The sequence below is a fragment of the Notechis scutatus genome, chromosome 4 (genome assembly GCF_049901735.1).
Source record: "Notechis scutatus isolate UNSWTSFEM ecotype Mainland chromosome 4, rNotScu1.2, whole genome shotgun sequence".
NCBI classification, from domain to species: domain Eukaryota; kingdom Metazoa; phylum Chordata; class Lepidosauria; order Squamata; family Elapidae; genus Notechis; species Notechis scutatus.
This window is the reverse complement of record NC_142012.1, coordinates 136,465,972-136,471,982: the sequence shown is the minus strand read 5'-3', so window position 1 is coordinate 136,471,982 and position 6,011 is coordinate 136,465,972.

Sequence of the window (6,011 nt, the reverse complement as noted above, 5' to 3'; positions counted from 1 at the left end):
CTTTTGAAAAAGCACCTTTGGGTCAGCCATGATTAAGTTATTCACAATCTCCATAGACATAAAATTGGAGACTTTCCCCTCCAAAAGTAGCTATAGCAAGGCTTAGCTTCTCACACTGAGAAAAGCAACTTCAGGAGCTAGATATAGGAAGATCCTTGTAAAAGGCATTTAAGGGAATATAGGATACCACTCTTCAAGTACTTGAAAGAATGTTTCAGGACCCTTTTTTTCTTGATTCAGAGTATAGAATAAAGAATAATTGATTTAAGATGCAGGGGCACAGGTTTTGATTGAATATTAGAAAATACTTTGTAACAGTATTGAATTTACGAAAGCACTGAATGAAGGGACTTATGACACATGCCCAAAATTATGGCTGTTGCAACCCACCCCTCCTGCCATGGTCACCAGATTGCAATGTGGGCTCTTAGCAACCTGTTCACACTAACAGTGTTTAAGCGGTCTGCAGTCATGTGATTGCCATTTGAAAGGGAAAGATGAAAGCTGCCTGCTGACAGGACTCCGTCTGGTCCTGGGGGCTGGCTGAAAAAGATCAATCAGGATCCATGTTAGAATAGACCTTTTTCACCTATCCAGAGGGGCTGCTTAACAGATTGAAGGGCTGATTTTGTGCCATGTGGACTGTCTCTCCCCCCCCACCCCCGCAGCCTTGTTGCTCTCAAAGAGGCTGGCTGACAAAATCCGGGCCACAACTCAAGCAGGAATTTGGCACAGGGCAGTTGCAGAAAGGGGCAATTTGGAACCAACCCAAGCAATCCCTTGTTGCAAGCTTCCATGCCAAAACCCTGCTTGGCTTTTGGCACAGACATTTTCAACCAGTGTCAACTAAGAGAGCTGGGATGGTGGTCATTGAGTGAGTCAATCATGTGAGTATCTTACTTAATGATCACAATGCTGTTGACCAAAATTCCAGGTTCAATCATGATTGTAAGTTGAGGGGTACTTGTAAGTGCAGTTCAATGGTACAGTAGACTTGATTGACTGGAGAGTTGATGAGCTTCCCTTTATTAAAAAGAGGCTAGACAACCATCTGTCAATAATACTTTGATTTGCATTTCTCAGTGAGCAGGGGATTGGACTCAGTAACCCTTCCAAATTAATAGTTTTATAAATCTATGGAACAGTGTTAAGTTCTGGTTATTTTAGCAGTGTTTAATTGAAAGTTTGAATTCTATTTCTATCTAGTTGCTATCTAGCAGTGACTTTCCTAGATTAGAGGCAAGATGTTTTCTGTTTTACCAAGAGAAAAAAAAAGATTTTGTCTGGAACTCTCTGCTTGCAATGGATCTATTCCACCACTAAGGTATGCCCTTTACTTATTCATTTTGTAATGCATAATAAAGACTTTTTAATGTCTCTTCATGTAGCACATCAAATAAAACCAGTTCATTTTATTTTGAGGAAATGAGTCAATGCAACATGAACATTTGAATACATCTAAATAAATTATTTCAAAAATCCATAACCTATACTAGGAAACTATCCTGTATTAGGGCAATAATTGATCATAAATTAGTATGAAAATGTTTCAGCATAGCTATGCCAGAAATTGCAGCTAGTAATTCTGTAATTTCATCTCACAGAACATAGAATTTCATTTGAAAAGGGGTTCATTTAAGTCTAAGATTGTGAAATGCATTTATGCCTCACCCAACACTTAGTGGGATTAAGAAGTAATCAATAACACTATGTTGAAGTTAATGTTCAAATCCCAGTCTTGAAACAGAATGACCAGAGAACAGATTCAGTGCTTCTACCTGAGCTTGTCTGGAGATTGTTTTAAGGGGAAAAAATGAATATAGAAGCATATATATATAGCAGGTCATATTGGTGTCAGATGGGTTTTAAGGAAGTGACAAAAGTTCAATTACTCAATTTCAGACATAGTTCAGCCTATTAAATCTTTGTCTGTTTGAAGCTAACACATTAATTTGAGAAGTGCTTTACAGGCAATCAGTTTTTTAAATCAATCAGTTGTGATTATTACTGGGATAGGAAATGCCAAGATTGAAGAAAGAAATGATAAACTGTTTCTATATTGTTCTAAGAAAATTACATAACAGTTTCTCTGTAGTTGAAGAAAGTTCTAGCCAAAATGATAAATCATGCTTTATTAAAATTGACACAAGGATTTAACAAAATATTAAAAAGAACTAGTTTAGTGTAGTGCTTAAGGCATCAAGCTAAAAAATGGAACTCTGTGAATTCAAGTCCTGCCATAGCCATGAATGCCAGCTAGATGATTTTGGGGCAGTCAGTCTCTCTCACCCTAACCCATTTCACAAGGTTGTTGGTATGGGTAAAATAGGAAGGAAGAAGGTGTGCTGGATATGTCTGCTGCCTTGAGTTATTTGTAAAAATAATAAAAGAATACAAACAAATAAATTTCCACCTGCTTATTAAAAGGAAATGTTCTTTCTTAGGGGCCAAACTGTTCTGTTATAAAATACACCTTCATCTGAATTCACTTAATCTGTCATTACAAATATTTACATGTATTAATATAATATATAGCAGATAGTTTTTGGCTTACAACCATTTGTTTAGCAACTGTTATAAGCTACTATAGCACTGAAAAAAGTGACTTATGAGTGGTCCTTGCATTTATGATCATTGAAACATTCCCATGGTTGCACGATCAAAATTCAGGTGATTGGCATGTGGCATGTATTTATGATAATTGCAGTGTCCTAGGATCATGTGATTAGCATTTGTGACCTTTCCTGACAGAAGGATTGACTTCCAGAGGAAGTCATGGTGGAAGCCACTTTAAGGATCATAAAATTTAAAACAAAAAGGGTTGTAAAATTGGGCACAATTCATTTAACAACTATTTTGCTTAGTAATGGAAATTCTAGTACCATGTGATTGTAAGTCGAGGACTACCTGTATGTGGCAACCGTCTCTTCAAGAAACTGTGGGCAGTGAACAACATGAAAACAGAGGACTTCATTAAAAAAAAAACCTGCTAAAATAAAAATACAACACCACTGGATACATACACACCTGCCAGAGCTTCTATGCCAATATCCCCAATGTACAGAAAACTTCAGTAGAAGGTGTTTGGCTATTGAAGTTCAGTTCCCAGTGGACAAAGTCCAATTTAGAAATGTATTTTATGTAAACATATTCACTTTGTGCTGTAAAAACAGTACATGCTTAATATGAGATAGCATGTGCCCCATCCATCTCATCTCTAGTGCCTCCTCTGAGACCATAGTTGGCAAACTGCAAAACTCTATCAGAAGAAAGTCCAGGAAAATTCTTCTAAACTACTTAACTTCAGCTGAGCATGGGCAAAATCACGGCATAGGATCCATCTTTTTCCATAGAGATATATATGAAATAAATCATGAAATTTCTTTTTCTGTGTTTGCTTATTTCAAAATAGCAATATTCCAACTTAATCATTTAAAGAAAGCACAAAGTCATATTCTTGTTTATTTAGCCTTGAGAAATCTTTTGGTGGCCAGGGACTGCTCTTAATTTATTTTTCCAGGAAGCCATAAGTCTAATGGAAAGTTTGGATCATGCAAATGGGTATGGCTGAATTTTGGAAAAATGTTGTTTTGTTTTCTTATGTTTATTTAAGGAACATGTTAAACCTATTTTAAACCTATTTTACAGCATTGGTATTATTTCCTACCTCAAAATAGCAAGAAACCACACTTTTTAGCAAAACAGTTTACAGAAAAGGAATTCTGAGTCCAAAAGTTATTCAGGAGTATTCACACAGGTTTTAGATGACCTACAGTATTTCTGCCCTAACTGTAAGTTCCCCATTCCAATTCCAATTTTTCTCAGAAGAAGTACAAAATGTCTGTGGTCCTTCAAGTCCTGTTTATCAACTTCCTATTTGATCAGCTTTCTAATTTAGTCTGGTGTGCTACTCTACATGGACCTTGTCTTATCAGAAACTTATGCTAAGAGATTTGTACATATGCATAATTTATCACATGTCAGAATTGGACTTTTTTTTTTTACTGGGAATACAGTATTTTGTAAAGAATTAAAAAATTGGCCCCCATCAATTGCTGTGACTTGATTAGCAATGTCATGAAGGGGGAAAAATGGTTTTGCAAGTCTTAAGATTGAATTGTCCAGCTCCTCCTGAATGGAAAAATTAGCCTTTGGAGGGAGAGGATGTGTGCTTTAAACTTAACCCATTTCCTGCAAAATAGTTTGGCTTAAAATACTCAGAGTATTCTGATGGATGGGAACATTTCAGTGATCCAAGGATTACCACTTTTGTTTTAAACATAAATGTGAGCATTTCTTCTCCAGTGGATAAATGGTACCTATACTACAATGCTCTCGAGGACATCTGATCAGTTTTGTAATAATACTCAGTCAAGAAAATTGCTGATTTACTTAATTATTCCACTCCTTTTTATGCATCTCCAGATTGGTATTTCTTCGTAATAACAAAACTCCTCCTCTTTCCTGTGTCTGTTTGAGATCAGTTTCTTAAGATATTTACTCTTTGGTCTTGCTAGGACAATCAAGGCAAAAAAAGAGCAAAGTTTCTCCGCTGTGGTTACACGCAGCTCTGAATCAGCAGCTTGCATCATACAATTTCACAATGGGAAACTGCCTGACCACAATTACAGGCCAATCCAGCTTGATCCACTGCTACTGAACTCTGCATCACAGTTAAGTAGACACAATGGCTTTTTGCCTAGTAGAAGATCTGGAAACATTTTATCATCTTTACAACCTGCCAGATAAATTAATCTGAGCTATGTCTTGCCCTGTTCTCTCTCCTTCCCTCTCTCTCTCATTCTCTCTATTATATTTCATTGGTCTCTTATTCCATGTTTTTTTTTTATGGTGGGATTCTGTTTTGCACTTTGGATATTGAAGGAAGGAGATTCAAATATCTGATTTTTTTATGTTTAAAAATGAGATAGCTGTCTGTGTTTTGACATTGTTCCAGTTCATGGAAAAAATCTGTTTGTAAATAGAAAATATCTTTTTTCCCCTGCAGCTTTTTCCTGAAAAAAAAGTAATCCAAATTCAAGGTAATCCAAATCTGAGATCCAGAAAATACATTATGTACTTTTCAGCCTTTTCCAACACATTGCTTGCTAGCTGGGTAGGATTGAAAATGTAATCCAATCACCAGGGGAGAACTTAATGGGAGAAGCTGCTTCTTACTTGCCTTCATTGTTATAGTATATCTATAAGGAGTGATACAGATTGTCCTCCACAGAATCTATTTTTTTTCTTTAAAGTTTGGTGTAAAATATTAAGATGCTATAAAATGTGAAGCATGCAAGCAGTTTTCACAATAGAGAGTTCTTTTTACAGACAGACCTTCAAAGGTAATTCTGCCCAGTTGCCCAAAGTAAAATAAAAGGTGCTTTATAATTTCTTTTGGAGTTAATGTGGTTTGGAGAGGATGGCTTTTTTCATCAATGATGCACATCCTTCCAGCATTCAGAGCCTTCCTACTTGGCTCTGCTACCCGATTTGAAAAAGCCACCTGGGAATTTTCCAAATTATTCTTCCTACCCTTTTCACCAATTTCCTTTCCATCTACTTGAATTAAAATGGTTGAACAAATGTGGAGCATCACACAGAATTTATTCACAATTAATATATTTTTGTGCAAGATTGTTTCCCCCATTATTGTATTTCTATAACTATTATACCAGAGTGTCATTTCATCAAAATACTGTAGTATGGACTATGCTTTAAAATTACCATTAGTTAAATGGCTATGTTCATGCTATGTATCAAACATACTATGTTTTAGCATAGCAGCACGTGTGAATACTTCAATGGAAAGACATGGAAAATATCTGGACTGCAATTTTGCTGGTAAAGTGGGTTCCTAAGTTTATTCATTATGCATCAGTTGTATTAAGAGAGTTTTAATCTGAACATTCTGATCCACATAAGTGATTATACCAAATCCATCTGAGATTCCTTCGTTTAGATTCAATAACTCTATTCAGCAGTGGTTATATTCATCTGGTTCGCACCGG